At 45.0% G+C, this 17,666-nt stretch overlaps 1 protein-coding gene across 3 annotated transcripts in view; it reads left to right on the top strand.

Moving 5' to 3' along the window:
- The first annotated feature begins 226 nt into the window (after positions 1–226).
- Positions 227–17,666, top strand: part of RASGEF1C (RasGEF domain family member 1C) — a 79,680-nt gene continuing 62,240 nt past the window's right edge. For 2 of the 3 annotated variants that reach the window (XM_083488190.1, XM_083488191.1), the window contains exon 1: positions 341–641. The gene's annotated coding sequence lies outside the window, so the exon portion shown is untranslated. Of the gene's footprint in view, positions 642–17,666 lie in introns of all 3 variants that reach the window. The other variant, XM_083488192.1, reaches the window with a different exon arrangement.

Here is a 17,666-nt window from a genome sequence, read left to right as displayed (position 1 = left end):
GCAGAAGAAAACAGCAGCTGCCCCAGGCTTAGGGCACCGTCGCCTTCTCCTTCCATATGACCGACACGGGGTTTTTGTGAGGCAGCCAATTAGCGCCTGTCCTAAAGGCGCGAGCCACTGAAAACCCGCAAATGGGGCAAAATAGGGCGGCGGGCCGAAGCTGGGGCGCTCCCTTCCCCTATTGGCTGCCGGCGCCTACAACGGCACGCGCCCGCGAGCAAGCCGCGCGCTCCCCTTCCGCTCAGCTGAGGTGTGTTTTAAAAAGGCGGGAGGGCCCAGCACCGTGCCGAGCTTTCTGGACACCGACGCCGCGGTTTTGGCGCGCGGCAGCCAGGCGGCGCTATGCGCTCCGCTTGGAGCGGCGAGGTGCGGCACGCAAGTGGAGAAACGCAGCCTCTTGCAGCAGCAGCAGCAGCTCGATAAGCGCCGTGGAAGCGGATGGAATAATAACCGGGCACGGGCGGGCGCCTGAGGAGACAGCGCGCGCGGAGTTTCTGGGCACCTGAGCAGGAGGAAGGAGGGATTCGGTGGGGATTGTTGCAAGCGGCGGATGCGGCCGAGGATTTAACCCCAGCTGGGACTTGCTGGCTGCCCTCGATGCCCATGGCTTGGCACAGCGGGGCGGGGAGTGCGTAGCTCCGGTGAGTGCAGGCGGCTTTTCTCGCGTCGGACTTCTTCTCTCAGACTGGGAGGCGAGGAAAGTGGGTGAGCCGAGGAAGGAGAGGTCTGCGTTTGGGGGGGCGCATTCCAGATCCGTTTCTGGAAACCGAACGCGCGCGCACCTTCCTTTCCTTCTGTCCAGATCCCACCTCGTTAGAAGAAGGCAGCCCCGCTTGAAAACTCCGAGCGGCTGGGAACGTGGCGAGCCTTCCCTGCCTCCCGCAGAGGCGGGCTGCTGCCGCGCCGGCTTCGCGCTTTTGCTCGGGTGGGCGGCGTGGCCTCTGGAGGGGACTCCGCACCTTGCGCAGGGGGAGCGAGCGAGCGAGCAACCTCTCGGCTGGGCAGGCGCGGGGCTCGGAAGCGGCGTTTGACCGCAGGCCAAGTCCCGACCCCGGCCCGGTGGGCACGTCCATTCCAGGGCATAATAGACTGATCCAGGCATTGTTTGGGGCGGCCGGGGGCGGGCACGCAGCTGGGGAACGTGGCGGGCCTTTTAACCCTATAGCCATTACTCAACGGCGCAAACTTTTAATTTAATAATGCACTTTCCGATCGATTGGTGCTTGCAGCCCGAAGTGAATTAGCAAAAGCCAGCCGAGGGTGTGTGTGTTTTTTGTTTTGTTCGCGTTCGTCTTCGAGGTTGGTGGCGGCGATGGGAGATTAATGAGGCTGACCTCCTGGGTGTTCTCAAGGAAGGTGATGGGAACTCCTTCCGAACTGTGTGACTGGAAAACCCGTAATGTATATTGAATTAAGTTAAATCAAAGAGGGGATCGATCTCCGAGCTGATGCACTAGGGCTATAGGCTCTTATTGCTGTGTAGAATTAAAAGTTTCTGACCCCAACCCCACCTCCTTTTAAAGGTTATTTAAGAAGTGCTGTCCTATAATATAATGCACGACTCCTTAATTCAAAACGCTACGCTTCCATCCGTCAGGCTGGACAGCCCCACAGGGTTCTTTAGCTCCGAGCCGTTCGTGTGCCAAACACCAAGCCCCGATTATTTGCATGTGGACTTGGGAGTGAGCCATTGTGTTTTCACGTAAGAGTGTGCCATAGACTTCTATATACCTGTGCCTTCCTTTGAGTCTTTTAACACCTGTTAGGCACCCTGCTTCTAATCGCATTATGCGGAAGTAAACACAACGAAGTCACGGGGACTTGCTTCCGCGGTAGGTGTTTCAGGCAGGGCTGCTGGGAGAGACATGCCAATCCAAGTATTTGTGCAAAGGGGAGAGATGTGGCGGCGACTAAGATGTGTGTTAAAGGATATCTAGCTTACAAAAAGATCACCATGATACTAACTGGCTGTGATCTCTGCCTTGGTCTGTGTGGTGCAAGCCCTTTTTAACAGCAGCATTAGGAGAACAACATCCAGTCGGTTTGCACTGATAGAAATACTGTCTTTATTTCTGCTGTAGATCGTAATTGCAAGCAGTTTATATTTCAGCTTTGAAACATTTGTTTCACGCTAAATCCTGACATGTACAGTGTCAGATCAGGTGTGATTTTTCCAGAAACAAAAATTGATCTGAATCTGACTCAGCTGTTATCAGAAAGCACAGGATAATCCCCCCTCCCTCTCACTGGAACTGTGCCTCTGGTTTGCAGACAGCTGGATGTATGTTCCTAAAAATGGCATTTTATAGGATCATCAGAATAATCTATTGGTGTTTTTGAGGGGAATATTTTAAAAATACACACATGGTTACATTCCGAAAACAAACCTCTGGATGCATGCTTTTAAATTCCTCGTTTTGCTATGCTTCTCAATATGAAACCCCTCTCCTGTGTTTTCATAATTTGGTATGGTATGAATTCTGTAAATGGTGTTCTGCAGAGATCTGCTTAACAATGTGAGCAGGAATAGTAATTACTACTGCAAAGGGCCAGCTGCCCTGTAGTTTTAGTGGCTACTTTAATTCTACACTGTACATAGTGGAAACCTAGAGTGTGGGGTGATATGTGTAAATGAGCTGGGGTCACATCAGAGGTGTTCTGATACAGTGAGGTTTTTGCCCATATATTCCTTTCATTTCTGAACCCTTGTTTTGCTAAGCAACTCAATGCTAATCTCATACACTTGTTGCATAATTATATGGGGGGGGGACGACATCTGGCACTAAACATTGTATTTAAGGGTGGCTTATTTCCCTTAACAGTGGGTTAGGTCATGAGATTTGTTCCGGCTGGAATCCTTGATGATGTTATCAGGTGTTTTTAGGACAAACTCTCTTTATCATCATGTGAAAGAATGTAACTTTTATGTGTGAGGGAGAGAAAAATAATGTAATTGATCTCTTAAATGTATTATGTATATGAAATGTCATACTTCTATCCATGCAACTACATGCAAGACAAATTTCCCCCTTGCATTTTTTAAAATCTTTGTTTTTATCTCTATGTTCACTAATGGTTTTCCCAGGGGTTGCCAATGTGGCCCCTGTGATGGGCACAATAGTGCCCCTGAAGCCTTCCTTCACTGCCTACATAGTCTCTTAGCACCTCTACATTCAGTGCCCCCTTAATCATGAGCTGGGAAGTGTAGTCACTTTCCTCCCCCCTTGAAAAGTACATTGAGCTGAAGGAGGTATTTATAAGGGTGATGATGCTCTTTCCCACTTCTTTTAGCTCTGTGTACTTTTCAAAACTCAGATTAATTGTGAGTTTTGTTTGGGATCTGACTTCTATCCAGTGCCCACAGCTCTTACTCAAAAATCTGAACGCTCCTACAACCTAAAAAGGTTGGCAATACCTGACTTTACTATGAAAACCAATGTGAGAAATAAGCTCCAGGGGCAAGGTAAAGGTAAAGGTACCCCTGCCCATACGGGCCAGTCTTGGCAGACTCTAGGGTTGTGCGCTCATCTCACTCTAGAGGCCGGGAGCCAGCGCTGTCCGCAGACACTTCCGGGTCACGTGGCCAGCGTGACGAAGCTGCTCTGGTGAACAGGCACCAGAGCAGCACACGGAACACCGTTTACCTTCCCGCTAGAAAGTGGTACCTATTTATCTACTTGCACTTAATTGTGCTTTCGAACTGCTAGGTGGGCAGGAGCTGGGACCGAACGACGGAAGCTCACCCCGCCGCGGGGATTCGAACCGCCGACCATGCGATCGGCAAGTCCTAGGCGCTGAGGTTTTACCCACAGCGCCACCCGCGTCCTGGGGCAGGTGAGGGTTAATTCAGGCTGCAGTCCTGTGCACACCCACTTGGATGTAAGAAATAACCCACACCAATTCTGAGCGCTTCACTGGCTAAGCACAGTTCTCTCCCCCACCCCGGGTATTTATTCATGTGAGAATTCATTTGTAGAAGATACAAATATGTTTAATGTGCAAGGTTATTTATGGAAACGTGGATGATGCAAAAAAAAAAAAGTCATCTGCACATAATGTGACAGTCTATGCAGTTGTGTGCACAGGTAAGCATAGATCCTCTTAGTATCTGCAGACACAGAGGAACAGTCACTCCCATCATAAAATGCAAGTTAAGTGAAAGCTGTGCAAACAAGCCATAATTATGCCAATAATAATAGTAATAATGGAAGTGTGTGGGTGCATATAGTGGAAGTGAAATCGTTTCCAAAGGAGTAAAGCAAAATCTGAAGAAATTGCTCTGGTGAGGAAATGTTATGTTTTACTTAATGTTTAATGCATAGAGTATTTGGTTGCAATGGGACTCCCTCTTGAGAACCCTGTTTGTGTGGGAGACGGGAAGCATTTTCCTCCATGTGTTCCAAAAAGAGATGCACAGATTGGTTCTTCCTAAATTCTACCTTTTGTAGTCACTATTGGGAGATTCAAATGCCTGACTCCTACCACCCCCGGACACTCAGATGTTACATATAGAGGTCATGAAGCTGCATGGGTAACTGTCACCTGCCGCCACCATGCCCAATGCCTCCCCCTCTTCACTAACCATGTGTTCCATGCACTTGAAAAGGGATAGACTCTACACTCATATTGATCTGTGTGCATAGAGCTCCACCCACCATGTGTGTATTATCCTGGATCTTTCATTGTGTGGAGTTCTACATGTGTAAGTCTATAACCTCCACAGTCCCATGGCACATTTGAGGGGGACCGTCTGGATCCCCCATTATGAATTGCACAGCATCAGCTGATCCATCTTGGAGGTGGTGGGAGGCCACCTTTCCCCCCAATCTCCAGCCTACTTTCCATGTTAGTATGAAACTGTATTTTCATACTAAAGGCAGAACTAGCCAAGAAGGCTCTTGGGGGGGGGGTAAGTCTATCTGGACCAAGTTTGATTTTGCCAGTAGAGTCTGATGGAAAGGACAATCCTTTCACAGTCATGCTGCTGCTTGAAACTTTACAGGTTTATAGCTGCTTTCTGGGCATGATGAAAATGTATTTCCTTATATGAAATGCAATCAAAGGTTTTCCTGCCCTGCTAATAGGTTTAGCCAACTTACATTTCTTTCTTTTCTGCTGCTGTAATTCGGCTATCTGTACATTGGTTGTCTTTGTTTAAACAAGGTAATATGTTGACTGTATTTTATTTTCCTCATTATGCATGGCTGCCCTGCACATCTTATGACTTAAAATACCACCACCAAGTTGTATGCTACAAAAGGAATATAGGGTGTTTGGTTTTGGACTCTTTAGCATCCCTGACCACTGACCATGCTCACTTGGGCTGATGAGAATTGCAGTTTCATGTTGGAGTTATTCAGGTTGGAGTACTTATACCTCTCATTTCTCTAAAACAAAAAAACAAAACCACACACACACACACACACACACACACACACCCTAGGTAGCCAGATAATAAAGGCCTAGTGATTGTCCACTGAAGTAGAGCCTCCCTAAGAAATCTCCTCTGAAGAAAGCAGTTACTTGATTTGGAGATGGACCCTGGCTCAGTAGTAGGGCACATATTTTTGATACAGAAGTTCCCAAGTTCAATCCCTGGTAACTCCAGACAACAGGATCATATAACAGGTGAAGGAAGGCGTGAGAACTTGGAGAGACACTTCCAATCAAAGTAGATAACAGTGGGCTAGATGGATCAGTGGTCTGACCTGATGCAATGGCAGCTCCTTAATCTTTCTTGTCTTCCTTCCCTAGCTTGGCTTATGTGTGTGGGTGCTTGTCAACTGAATCACTGTTGATGCTGTGATGGTTGCGTGCATATCTGCTTGTTGTTGTGACATCTAATAGCGCTAGGGGCCAATGGTGTGTGCGCACACTTCTATTTCAGAGGCCTTTTGCTAGAGGATTATAAAGCATTGCCTGTCAAAGTTTAGGAAGGTCTGAAAAATCATGTTAGTTATGATGGTAGCATACAGATTCTAGTGAGCTTTCCAAGCATATAACACACACATCCATCTTTATCAGGGCAGGGTGTCCCAATTTGCTGCTTGAGGTGAAACAGGATGTGCCGCCTTGGCCTGCTCTGCTGCTGGCACTGCTGTATTACCTGCTGCCACTTCTCTGCCCATCCTGAAGGCTCTGCTGCTGGTAAAGAAGAGGCGCTAACATTGGTGCCAATTTTATGTGAGATCGCGTGATATCTTGCATGCTCTGCAGAATCTCACACAATTTTTGATGTCCTCTACAGCTTCACAACTAAAGTGGCTAACAGGGCAGTGCTTCTGAGAGTCTCTGCCTAGTGCGACTGAAGTGGTCACACTCCCTTAAATCCACCTTTGCTTTAGTGTTCCGTTATTCCATGAAGCCAAGTTTCCTTAATGATCCACTGCTGAAAAGATTTTGAGTCAAGTTCAGAAAATATAATTAACACAAGGTTGGTTTATTTAAAAGCCCTTAGGAATAATTAAACAGTGCTAAAGTTCTGGATGATTCAATCTGTTGAGTGATACTTGAGGAGTTTTTCTTTTAAGTTATTCACTGATTTAGTATTGTTATGAGATTTTTTTGTGGGGGGAGGGTTAGGCTGAATGCCTGGGCTCCCTTCTAGTTCCTAGAATAGCCAAGCTGACTTCCTGCTGAGATAATGGGAGCACAAAGGAAGGGGTTCTGTCTGAGATGGTACAAGTACCGTAGTTCCTCAACTCACAGGTAGTTAGAAAGACAAAAGGCCAGAGTGGAGCAATGTGAGCTAGAAGCAAAGAAGCAAGCTGGAAACACAGTGAGAGCAATGTTTGATTTCTGTTTCAATCCAAGGTTGCAGCTATGGGGGAATCAAGGCCCCCTTGAGGTGTTATTGCTGTGAACCCCTCCATTGTAAACTCAGGGTGTGGGTGGGTGTAAATAAACCACATATTATAGAGACATATCAGTCCCCATTATACCTCATTCCAAGGAAACCAAACCCTGGGTAAGTGCCTGGAACTCCTGGAATCTGGCACCGCCTGGAGATTGGGGTAGCATGCAACAGTATGGTGTTTCTTATATGCAATACGTATAAGACTTAACGGAAATCAAGTTTTATTCTGTGGCCCATTGATTACCACAGGTTTTCTTGATAGGTATGCATTTTAAAATGATACCTTTCCATAGCTGGAAGCCAGTTTTGTTTGTGTTAATATTGATCAGACAAGGAGTGTTGCAAAAGCAAAGTTTTTTTAAAAAATAGAATACATAATTACCCTGTGGGCCTTATTGACACAAAATACTGGCTAAGACGAATGCTTTTCAATTTTAGTATTAAATATTTTCCCGATACTATTGAGCCACTTGTTTCAGGGTGGACATGATAACACACTTACCATTGTCACACAGATTTGGTACAAGGCATAAATGAAAGTGCACCCAGGCTAGATTTACTGGGGGAGGGGTGTGGGGTGGAACCTGGAGCAAAATTTTTCACTAGTCTTCCCCATAACAGCATGTAACTGCAGTAGCTCCATAGCACTGGAGAATACTATACTATAAGCATGAAGGGGGTACCGTAATTAAAAGTGCAAAGATGAGGAGGCTGTGGGCATGAGACCAACAGTTACTACTTGAGGAAGGAGAGGGCCGAGGAGGAAGTTATATTTGAGCCCCCCCCCCCCCAGATCTGGATTCAAAGACCAAAAACAAAAACAGGGAAAACGCATGGGGCAGGGAGTATGTGTAAAAATGCAGAAGAATTGTTAAGAACAAAATACTGCTTCATTTATTGTCAGATTGCAGTTGTATTCCCTAGCATGAACAATGCTAGGGAACAGTGACAGCAGTAGCTGGTGTGGTGGGGGAGAGCTGTAGAGCCCCATCCTGACAGTGGCATCCCTCCAGTTGGCCATCTGCCCCAGGGGTGGGGCAGGGCAGGGCAGTGGAGAGGCTGGGGCTGTATAGGCACTGGATTGGCTCCACTGGTGCCTCTGCACAGGTCCAGCCTCACCACCACCCTGCCTTTTCCAGCACCATCCAGATAGGGATGGGGGAAAACTTTGATTCCGTCCACGGTGAAAGGTGAACCTACCTAATTCGCACTTTTCTGAACAGCATGTGGACCGAAACCAACCCATCCTTCGAAATTTGCACATCTCTGAATTTTGCAACAGAGTTCTCTGGCCAAGAAATGTATGCAAAAAGGCATACACTGGGATTAAGTGTGCATAAAAATGCATATATTAGTGAAACATAGCCTACAAGAAATGCATTCTGTTAGGGAAATTTGCTTTGCAAAAATATCTGTATTGAGAGAAAATCAAAATAAAATGCTGATGGAAATTGTGAACTGATGTGGACATGTGGCGATCTGAGCTTATGGTAAATAAAGGCGAGAAACAGAGAGAAACAAAAATTGACAGATTCGCCTATCCCTGGCTGCAATTGGAGCTCTGATTCTTATTTTGGGAGGGCGGCTCTACTCTACCCCATTTACTGCTACTTAACAGTAAACTCCCCCCCCCCCAGGTTAAACTCACAGTCCCTAAGATTCCCTTCTACTCAGAAGTAAGAGTAGTGAGGAGGGTGATGGCAAGAGAGAGAGAAAGCATGGCATACAGCTTGCCTTTCAGGGCTGGTGCCTAGTCTTTATTAACTGCCCTGGTGCAGTTAATGACTATGGTAGTACTGTGCTGTGACAAAGTTTCTTTGTACCTCTGTGCTTCTTTATTCATCGATTGGTACCATTATCAAGACTCCTTTCCATTTTGGACGGAGTGGCATGTGTGTAACTTTGGAGCCGATGATGCAGGTAAACCTTAGGGCAGTGAAGGATTGGATCTAATGGATATTCACTCAGCCATCTCTTCTGTCTGATCTCAACATTGTCCTGCGGCTCTGTGTTCTGTACTTGAGGATGGCAGGCACTGAAGCAGGGAGGAAATGCAAGGGGGGGCAATACGTTGGTCAGTCTGAGCCAGCTTTAAGGCTGGTTGGCACTGAATGATATTTGCAGACAACACCACATTTATATATTAGGCGTACTTCAGTATTGAGCCAACAGCTAGTAGGCATATCATAGCTGTTTCAGATTTCTGACATTTAACTAATGTCATTTGTGACTCAGATCTTGCATTTTCTGCCTGGTTTTGTTTAGTTTTTATTTCAGCACATTCTGAACTGTATATAAATAGAGACTGGCTGAAAATTTAAATACTGAACTATCCGGTTGGCATTTTTCTCACCTACTTGTGCCTAGCGAAGTATGACTTCCTGACCGCTCTGGAAGGGGTTTGCTTTCTTCCAGGACCAAACTGGATGATATAAGAAATGTGAGGTCATGTTTCATGTGCCTTTTACAAAAAGAAAGAGATGGCAGTTACATGTCATTCAGGAACAGGGTGATGGCATGTGGGAAGGGAAATCAATGCGCTATACAGCAGTACCTCAGGTTACATATGCTTCAGGTTACAGACTCTGCTAACCCAGAAATATTACCTCGGGTTAAGAACTTTGCTTCAGGATGAGAACAGAAATCGTGCAGCAGCGGCGCAGCGGCAGCAGGAGGCCCTGTTAGCTAAAGTGGGGCTTCAGGTTAAGAACAGTTTCAGGTTAAGAACAGATCTCCAGAATGAATTAAGTTCTTAACCCAAGATACCACTGTAGTGGTTACAGGATCAAACTAGGACCCAGGAGACCAGGGCTCAAATCCCCACTTGACATAAAGCTCACTTCATTTTTTTTAGAAGCACATGCCAAATCCATTCTCTCTATAGAAACTTCAATTTGTCCCCTTCTAATACTTTTTAAGACCTGCATAGCTGATTTGGGGCACCAATTTGTCACTACGTCTGAGAAAAAGGTGTCAAAGAATAAGTTTAGTTGAGGAGGACCTAAGTGCGTATTGTGTTATGAATTGAAATTTAGTCTATTGTCTTCCTCCATTAGCAGTCTTTTAAATTAACAGAATCTTTACATTCGTTGTTTGTTATGTGCATTGAATGGACTCTTGGTTTTCCACCCCCTCTAGTAACAAAGCTTGTCTGTCAGTTTGAGAATGTAGCGTGTTCCTCCTTCGCACTACTACTAAGGCACTTAACACATTAGAACCTGATTACTAGACAGTAATCCTTTCTAAGGTGCAAGCTCTTCTATTGAACATGGAATATGTGCTTACCCACATGCATCTTTGCTGCCTATTTCCTCCGGGGGTCATTCATGACAAAAACTTTGAAACCGGGATTATGAAACGTGACAGCAGCTCTCATCCTGCAGATCAGCTTCATCCTGGCTTCTGCCACTGGTGCATTTTGTTTGCTAGGGTGATAATTACATCTGCTGAAAGCATTTCTGCCCTACTAAAAAAAAAATATCTGATTGGATTTCAAAAGAATCTCATTTGAAATCTGAACCAAAATATAGCCTTTCTTGCCACTTACACATTTCTTTGCTCATTCAATCCACACACACTTGTCCTTGCTTACAAGGTTATCAATTAGCTAATATACATATTTTTTAATGATTGGTATTTATAGTGTTGCACGCCACCCCAATCTGAACGGTGCAAGATTCCAGGGGTTCCAGGCACTTACACAGAATTCACGTTTCTTTCAGAATGAGGCACAGTGGAGACTGGTGTCTTTATGATATAAGATTTATTTACACATATGTGTGATCACGTTTCATGTGCCTTTTTTAAAAAGAAAGAAATAGAAGGGGGGAAACACTTGAGTCTATGATGGAGGGGTTCATTGCATTAACACCCCCAAAAGGGTCTTGTTTCTCCCACAGCTTCAGCCTTGGCTCTGTCTCTCTCCCTAGCTTGCTGCTTTTCTTCTGATTCATATCTCTGCAACTCTCAACCTTGGCTTTGTCCACAAGTTGAGAAAGGGGCCCCACCCATTTACCACCTTACACAGAGTCCCTTTCCTTTCTTCCCCTTAATGGCCCATCACCCAGGCAGTTGCTTCACCAGGAATCTAGCATGGCTTATATATTTAACACTTGCTGAATTCAGGGGCTAGAAAGGTCTTAGCAGACATCCTGCTTCCCTGCTTCAAACACATATCTATAACATCCAATGAGGTCTGCCCTCATTGGGACTTGTGGTTTATATTCTTCCCCCTCCAGACACCCTGCTCCCCCAAAATCTGCTCTTGAGGGGTCCCCCAGGCCAATGGAGAAAATTTGAGGGGCTGGAGGGGGAATAACAATAATAAGCTTTTGCTACATAAGCAGACGCTTGTACTACATTGGATCTTTCCCCATAACTTGTAGTTTATGGGAGGAATTCAGCATAATGCCTTTACCATTGTTCCATCAGCACAAGGTTTTCAGCTTGCCAGATTGAATAATCTCCCTCCCAGTGATATCCTTGGGGTTCTCCTGACCCCACTTGAGCCAGTTTCTGGAGGCACAGGGCAGGAGGAGAGAGAAGGGCAGAAAGCACCATTGCTCTAGCGAACCTCTTTGTGAGGGCGTCCACTAACAGGACTAGTTTGTTGAAAGTTCATGCTGCAGCTAAAAAAGAACTAGGACGGCAGCAGAAAGGGGCAGCATTTTTTTTTTTAAATGCTGATGTGCACTCCAGATTCTTCCTTTGTAGATGCAACTTGAATTCAAGCTGGGGATGCAGAGGATATTCTTTTGCAGACAAGGCTCAAGCTGTAGTTGCGAAGGAAGAATGATCCCTTTACATCCTTGGCTTGAATTCAAATGATCTTCCTTTGAGTTGAAGCTGCATCTGCAAAGCAAGAAAGGAAAGAACTGGGAGTGTACATAAAGTGCACTCCCATCTCTTTCCTTTGAAGTTGAATCACCTGATGTTATCATGATGCTAGGTGATTGAGAGTGGGGTGGCCTCACCCACTTGCTGAAGTTGCCCATGGTGTATGGGTGAGCTCAGGATCTGACCCACTGACTAGATCTCTGCCCCACCCTGCCCTAAAGCTATATTTAGGCTTTCCAGTGATGTTTTGGTGTAATAAATGTCATGTTTTCAGAGATCAAAGACGATAAAAATTCAGATGTTATGTGATTAGAATAGCATGGAAGTCAGGTCTAGGCATTTTTGAGAGGAGGCGGTCAGTCTTCTTACATGGCATGTAGATTTTTATTTGAACACGCACAGAAGAATGCATGCATTTGAAGTAATTTTAGATGGTTGTAAGTGAAGACATTGTGACAACTGCTGTCAATAAAATGACATTTGTTCTGAGGAGCAGATGGTACTCTGGAAGTGACAAATGGATTCAGTTTGAGTGCAATTGAAACATAGCACTAGATACGTAATCGTAAAATCCCACTGAAACTCATGAACCTGCACAATCCATTTTATATTTAAACATACACAGGTTTGCATTTAGAAATATCAGCAACTATGAGTCAAGGCCCTCTTCAATCAACTACCATCCGTGCACTTGGGTGGATATTGGAGCAGAGGGCACTGGTGCTGCTGGCCTTGTCCCAGATTATCTTGGCGGCATCATACTTTGCTACGACTGAATTTAGAGTCCCATACAAAACAACAGCCAAGCATTGCTAACTGAACCCCAGGGAATATAGGTGAAAACGTAGCTATTGGGTTTGTGTGTGTGGATGAGAAGGATGGAGAAAGTTACTTGAATTGGCTTAGAGGGATCGGGACCATCTGGGCATAAAGATCAGTCTCTCAGGCATTTCTACAAGAGTGGGAGATAGGAAAGGAGGCATCTTACAGGGGAGGAGTGCTGGAGGTGTCCTCACTGATGAGGACAGTGCAGCTATTTGGGAAGTGTCCCTCCATCAGCATGGCAGTGGATGAAGTCCACCTGCTGCAGCCTTCCTCTGGCAACTTTCTCTGCCTCTTCCATAGTTGTTGATTTCCCTTGTGTAGCTCGGGAAAATGCTCTGTGTGGTTGCACTCTCTCCAGCTGCCATATTTCCAGCATCCTACTTTGGATTTAGATTCAGGTCAAGGTAGAATCCTGTTGGCCATTCATTGTGTCTCCTGATCTCTGTTGGGTTGGTAGCTACTATCTGGAATGGCAAAACTGCAACACAGCAAAGAGTAGACCAGTAGCTGCCTCCCTCTGGCTTAGCAAATACGATCAAGTCTCCATTGAGCTAGTCTTGTAACTCTGGAGCAGGGTAAACAACCAAAGTAATTTTCTGCCCTGTTGTATGTGCTAGGGTGCAGTTTCTAAGTGAACTTTTAAGTCCCATCTGAAACTGCCACATCAACATGCTGGCTTTCTTGTTTGGCATTTACTTAAAGCTGGGATATAAATGGAGTTGAGTACTTAATGGAGTCTTACAGAGGTCATGCTTTTTCCCCCAGAATAGCCTGTCAAGCCAGATTTGCAATTTTATTTCCTAAAAGCCATTTCAATTCATCAACTTTGAAATTGAGTCCATTTACAAATAAGCATTTAGGTCTACACCTGGCAAATTCCAGTAGGTCTCTGAATAACCAACTCACAAACTACAGAGGTAGTATTTAGAGACAGAACAAATTTGCACAAAAACTTACTCACATTGACTTTTGCTATTTAGAGCTTTTAATTTCTCTCTCTCTCTCTCTCTCTCTCTCTCACTCACTCACTCTCTCACACACACATACACACACACACACACACACACACACACACACACACTATGCCTTCCCATTTCTGTTTATCAACAACTTTGATCTTCTTTCCCTTCCTTCCATGTCACACTTTAACATGACCAAGAAGCAGATCCAAATGGAAAAGCTATTCATGGAAGATGCATTGGTTTTCTCATTTACTTTGGTGAGCTCAAGTAAATGGGTTGCAACCAGAGATGCAATTGAGAGCAACCTTTTAGAGGCCTCGTGACAATGGATCAAAATAATATTGATCTGATATTGAAAGAAAATCAAAATCAAGCTTTCTTAGTTCAATGCTATCCCGTTAGAGCACGCACATGAGAAACCTCCAGATATGAAGCTTTCTGTGAGTTGGTGTGTTGCGAGTTCCCACCAACTTCAGATCCTAGTAGAATATTTGCGAGTAGCCGAGTAGAAGTTTCAAAGTAAATTGTGAGGGGCCCCCCAAGAGTTTGACTGCCTAGGGGCCTCCACAGGGGTTAATCCGGCACTATTGCCTTGGGTTAGCAGCTGCACAGCTTCATGGTTCTAGACTAATAGCCTCTGCTGCTTTCCAGGGCCCTCCAGTAAGGACATTCCACCCACCTCCCCCGCCCCCAAGAAACACAGCTGCAGAGGTTGCTAACTCCTCAGTTACTGTCGCAAACTGCCATTGTCTGAATGTGTGTTTACATCTAGCAGTGGTGTTGGGACTATGTCATGGCCCCTTCGTGTGTGTGAAAATGGAATGGACAATTGTCATTTTTGAGGGCTTATCTTGCTAGGAGAAGCAGAAGGGGAAGCAATTTGGCTGCAAAACATTTCACACCTCCCATTGCAACGCTCACAAAATGGCTAACTTTGAGCTAGAAGGACCCTGCAGACTTCACTCCTTCATTTAGTAACACCTACGCAGAAAACTGCTTTCAGCTAGTCATTCAGCAGTCGGTGTCGCTCAAAATGGTTACGTTCCCCCAGACATTGTCTGATGCTCTTGTTGTAATGCTGGAGCCTTTTATCACTGTTGGCAGCTTTTGCTCTGGCTGCACATTGTATTTCAGAATGACAACATCCTGCCATGAAAAGAGCTGTAATAATACATTAATGCGTACTACAAGCTCTAAATGCAGCCTCATGAGTGGTTCATATTCCAAATGGCCAAGCACTGGTGGGGATATACAGTGATTATGCATAAAACAGCCATTGTTTATTATAACCCACTTTTCTGATCAATTAAATTTAGCTGTGATGTTTTATCCAGTATATAAAATAGATTGTATAATTTTACACTGGTATCATTAACATGAGGTTGTAGATCCGTGGTGTGCCACATTGGTGTGGCTGGAGAGGATGACAAGTGTGGTGGGACGATTCAGTGACAATCAAAGAAATATTTAAACATTTCAGTGTAGTACAATAAGTCAAACCTTGGCTTGGATGCAATGCTGCACTGATCTGACACACCCAAGGAGAAGCAAAGTGGCTTCAATCTGTGCCTGAGCCTAGCTGGTAGGAAAGAACTTTCCTGTTGTTGTTTTCCAATCAAAATGTTCAAAACCCAACTCTGCAGCTGCATTTTTAGGATCCCCTTGTCTTTTCTTTCCATGGCTGGAAAAGCAGCAGGAGGGGTGGTTTTGAAAGGGAAAATGGCTGTCAAGGAAAGGGTTAAGCAGCTTCACCCCAGACTGCAGTGGTTCTTAAAGGGTGTGGCAGGAGAGGATGGCAAGCGCAACAGGAAGATTCAAGCACAATCTACATTATATTTTGGGAAATTCATTTTCTTATGTAGCTGCATTATTTTACACTTTCTGGATGTCCCATGTTCATATTGTAAAGTAGTTGTGCTCTGTGTTATAAACCAAGCACTGCTAAGAGTCGTTTATTTTTGTTATATTGGGGGCTGTATGCACACCATACATTTAAAGCGCATTGCTTCCCCCAAGAATCCTGGGAATTGTAGTTTGCCCCTCACAGAGCTACAGTTTGCAGCACCCTATGGTTTTGAGGATTCCTTGGAGGAAGTCATGTGTTTTAAATGTATGGTGTGCACTCAGCCACAGTCTGACAGCAGCACCCTAACCATGTCTACTCAAAGGTAAGACCTATTGAACACAGTGGGACTTGCTGCCAGGAAAGTGAGGTTAGGACTGTAGCGGATATCTGCATCAAATCTGCTATGGTATTTGTCCAATCCAATTAATGCTAATATGCATTACCTGCCTCCCATCTGTGCTACAGGGGATACAATTTGATACCACTTTTGGTGTACTGATTTGATGGAGCATGAATACAGGAAGGGGATTAACAAAGGGTTGTCCTTTGGTCCGCTCCCTTCCCCTGCCTCTATTGTTTCCTTTGTTTCTAATTTATAGATGGAAAGGTCCTCAGTGTACAGACCAACCTTCTCATTCTTTGTGGCTGGGGAGACCTGGGCTCAAATCCTAACTCGGCATCAAAGCTCACTGGATAGTCATGGGCCAGTCAGTAGCTCTCAGTCTAGGAGGCAGGAGAACTTTGTAGCCTCTGCCTTGAGCTCTTCGGGTAAAAAGTGGAATGGAAAGGTTGGAAATAAATATATTTGTAAAATGCCATGTACATGGAAACAACATAACAGCAGCAGCAGCAACAGAAGATAATTAATTGAAAGACTCAGATAATTAAAAATCACACATAGTAACACATGTTTCAAAAAGATGGGGGTGAATTTAACAACCCTCTTGGGGAAAAATAAGGCAATTGCCTAACATTTAGGGTACCACTTAATATATATTACTTTGTGAATATCTACCTTGGATTGGGATTTGATATTGAATGTTCAGATATAGAGCCTGTTTGCCACTGACTTGCACCTTAGAATAAAGATACTCTGTATTCAAAGTATATCCCCCTCCTCACCGTGCAATGGATTATTTGTGATAAGATCTAATTTCACTTGGGAAGCCTTTGCTGCAGTCAGAAGGACTTCACAATTCTGCCGATTGATGTGCAATCCTACGTGATAAAAAGCTAAAGTAGCTTGTTTTCATGTATTTCCTTCGCTGCTGTTGGAGTGGCTTCAAATTAATCATCAGATGGAGAGTCTGCAAAGCTGCTGTTGCCTGTGCAAGAGATAGCAAACCTCTGCAGTTCATAACATAACAAGCATTGTTCTTGGTGTCCATTATCTAGATAACGATGCTAATGTGGATGCCATGTCGCTCAATTTTGCCCCTTGCCTTTTATTTATAATTTCCAGGTCACTTCCACGCTCTCCTTTTCTGCCTAATAATGCTGCTTCCTGCTGTTCTGCTAATAACAGCTACTTCTGAAACACAGTCATGCATGCTAACTGAAGTCCTGGGACCATGTTGCATAGTTATCTATTTTGGACAAGCTGTCATGAAGAAGAAGCTATCTTACATTGTTGCTTGTAGCTGTGAATCCTCACCATAAATAGCGCCAGGAGAGAGAGAGAGGGGGGGGGGGTTCCACCAGAGAAAATTTGGGATAGGGGAAAATGTGATGAGTAAGAGAGCAGACATGAATCAGATAATTTTGTTTGTTCGTTTATTGCATGTATAAAGGTAAAGGCACCCCTGACCATTCAGTCCAGTCGCGGACGACTCTGAGTTGTGCGCTCATTTCGCTCTATAGGCCGAGGAAGCCGGCGTTTGCCCGCAGGCAGCTTCCGGGTCATATGGCCAGTATGACTAAGCCACTTCTGGCAAACCAGAGCAGCACATGGAAACGCCATTTACTTTCCTGCTGGAGCGGTACCTATTTATCTATCTGCACTTGATGTGCTTTCAGACTGCTAGGTGGGCAGGAGCTGGGACCGAACAACGGGAGCTTACCCCGTTGTGGGGATTCGAACTGCCGACCTTCCTATCGGCAAGCCCTAGGCTCTGTGATGTAGACCACAGCACCACCCGCGTCTCCTTATTGCATGTATAGCCCACCTTTTTTCCAAGAAGCTCAATGTGACAAAAAATTAATCTCCACAACCATTCCGTGAGTTAGGTTAGGGTGAAAGACAGTAACTGGCCCAAGGTCACTCAGTGAGCTTCATGGCCAAGTGGGGATTTGAACCCTGGTCTCCCATGTCCTTGTCTGACATACAGAATATTAAAAATAA

The sequence above is a fragment of the Podarcis liolepis genome, assembly GCF_965112155.1.
Source record: "Podarcis liolepis genome assembly, chromosome: 2".
NCBI lineage: Eukaryota > Metazoa > Chordata > Lepidosauria > Squamata > Lacertidae > Podarcis > Podarcis liolepis.
This window is presented reverse-complemented; position numbering and strand designations above follow the sequence as displayed.